The sequence below is a fragment of the Sinocyclocheilus rhinocerous genome, unplaced genomic scaffold (genome assembly GCF_001515625.1).
Source record: "Sinocyclocheilus rhinocerous isolate Xijiao unplaced genomic scaffold, SAMN03320098_v1.1 scaffold3040, whole genome shotgun sequence".
Classification (NCBI taxonomy): domain Eukaryota; kingdom Metazoa; phylum Chordata; class Actinopteri; order Cypriniformes; family Cyprinidae; genus Sinocyclocheilus; species Sinocyclocheilus rhinocerous.
In genome coordinates, this window is record NW_015656614.1 from 14706 (window position 1) to 17543 (window position 2838).

The 2838-nt window shown below is 35.7% G+C and overlaps 1 long non-coding RNA gene across 1 annotated transcript in view; it reads left to right on the forward strand.

Annotated features, from left to right (window-relative positions):
* The window catches only part of LOC107720515 (uncharacterized), a 13461-nt gene that overhangs the window by 10316 nt on the left and 307 nt on the right, over positions 1–2838 (forward strand). The window contains exon 2 of the long non-coding RNA XR_001637621.1: positions 2435–2437. This is a non-coding gene — a long non-coding RNA (uncharacterized LOC107720515). The remainder of the gene's footprint in view (positions 1–2434; positions 2438–2838) is intronic.

Consider the following 2838-nt stretch of genomic DNA (forward strand, 5'->3'; position numbering starts at 1 on the left):
TTCGGCCAATCACGATGCACTGGATAGCTGGCCAATCAGAGCAAACCTAGCTTTTTTAGAACGATGAGCTTTGTAAAAATCAACGCATTTACATTATATGGAAAATAATGTGGTTTTTTTTCCTTAAACCGCATAAACACATTGCATTACACCAAATACACAACATAATGTTCTTTTTAGCAACATTATATGACCCCCTTTCATAACTGAGCACCAAATCAGCATGTAATGATTTTTGAAGGATCATGTGACACTGAAGACTGGAGTAATGACTGCTAAAACATTCAATCAAAAATTTGACAATAATAATAATAATAATGATGAATGAAAAAATTATCAATAGAATTACATTAAAATAAAAAAAATAGTTATTTTAAATTTTAATATTTCTTATTACATTTTGTATTGTATTTTTTATAAATGCAGCCTTTCAAATATATATATATATATATATAACTTTTGTTGTAGTAACTTTAGTAGTAAAATTATATGGAATATTTATATTTTGTATTAAATTACAGCATTTTAACTATCTTCCCATTAAGATTGCAAAGTTATTTTAGAATGCCAGCCCCAACAGCGTCTGCCGCTGATAAGATGATTGGCACCAGTTGTGGCTCGTCAGCTCCCCTATTTAGTGTCGCTGTGTCTGCTCTGTCTTTGTCAGATTGCTTTGGTTCTCATGTCGTGTTTTCTCGTGTAGTGTTTTGTTGTCTCTGTGTTCCAGTTCCTGTCTGGATTGTCTCTTGGTCTTATTTCGGAGGTTGGTCTACCCATTGAAGTCCCTGCGCTACCGAGGAACACTCCTGCCATCTGCACCCAAGACATCTGACTCCTTGCGGTGTTTTTCACCTTTTTTCCAATAAACTGTTATCACTGCATTCGAAACTAAATCTCCCATGACAGAATATGTCTGGCCCAGTATTTTTACTCTCTTGGACGTTATAAAATGAGAGAGAAAGAGACAGCAGCATGTTGCAAGACTTTCCCTTCCACAAGACAACTTTAATTATATAATATCAATTATAATTACAGCCACCCACACATATCCTAGAAGCGCTGGCAGCAGCCCAGCTCATTTACGCATACAGTATGAGAGCTCAGAGATAAAACAGGCACAAAGCAGCATTCATAGACTCTTCATTGGATTCACCCTCTCTGTGATCCGAGCTGTCGTGGATACCACTAGCTCATCACACATTTACATTTAATTAAAGTGGACATGCCAGATCAATATGTTCCATTAGCTCCAATATGTCTGTGACAGAATAAGCCAACGACATCAGCCACTAATTTCCCCAGCGATGCCATCGACAGCAGTCTGTGCTATCCTGCTTTTAAAGGGCCTGAATATGGCGTGAAGCTCCGTGGTTTGAGGATTTCATTTTTGTGTCTCTCGTTTCATCGTTTATGGCTAGACAGGGCTGTTCAGTTACTTCTTAGGGCAAAAAATCCAGCTTTATTCAAAGGTTTTTAACAATTAGTTGGCACATGCATGTTGTAAGCACATTGACTCCGCAGTCTGTGAGAATGTAAATGCCAATTTCAAAAAAGCATTTTTTTGCAGTTTTACAAGCTGAATGGGGTGGAGTAAAGACTCTAAATGGTTTCAGGTCAAGGCTGACAGCGAAAAATGCTGAAAACAGGATACTCTGCGGGTCAATGTTCTGTCAACAAACGCAGACTTTAGAGTCAAATGAGAAAACGAAGCAACATTACGCTTGTACGAAAATGAGCTATGAGTAAACACTGTCAGGACCGTTCCTCTGGACGCCGTCAATCTAAATCCCTGTCTTTGGGAAGACTAGATGTTCATTTCAATCTCGTGTTTTTGGAGGTGTTCGAAATTGGACCCCAAACAAGTGTGTGATGGTAAATTAACCAAGTTTGCTACTATTTAGAGATATTTTTTTATTCTCTGTTGCCCATTATAAACCACACAAGTGCATTCTGGGAGCTCACAAATCAACAATATTGTCCAAAATTATTTGTTCAGACCGATATTACACTAAAAGGGACATTCTATTGAGAAATATATTTCCCAATATAATATTTGGAAATATAATGTGTTTTCTAACTCGATTAATATCTCCGGTTAAAACACCCTGTATGCTTTACAATGCTTTATTTATTTTACATTAAAATAAAACAAATAAAATAGCTGTATTAAAAGTACATAAGTACAGCAAGAAAGTACATTTAAATTATTTTTTACTTAAAAATAAAAATAGCAGTCAATATGCAATGCATTAGTGCAATTAAACTATTCTAAAATGTATTTCGTTTTTAAAGTATCTGTCAATACTGTATGTATTTGTGTGGTTAAAATACAATCAAAATGCATTGCCGTTTTTGACATTTTTATTCTAAAATAAATTACATTATTATTATTAATTCGGATATTATTAAGTCTTGACTGGCATCAGCTGGATAGCAGGTTTTGGGGATTTTTAACAATTTAGATGAGTTTTGAAAGGATTTGGCAAAGACACAGCTATATATATATATATATACATTTGCAATGTTCCTGTGGCTCAGTGGTTGAGCATTGCGTTAGCAATGTTAGCAAAAACACCCTTTTGGAACCGTTATTTTCAAAAGTGTAGGTTTGTTTTTGTCAGTTTCCATACAAGCACATGTACAAGTCTTGGCTAAAAAAAACCAACAACAACAAAAAAAAAAACTAGTGCATGTGTAACTCTGACTGTGCATCTAGACTCTGAACTCTAGTGCATAGAACAACAGGTACTGTAGGCCTATAGTAAAGAATATGAGAGATGAAAGAGTCTGCTCTCTCATAATGTGTGCGTGCACCCAGTCCTAACTGTGCCAATCCAG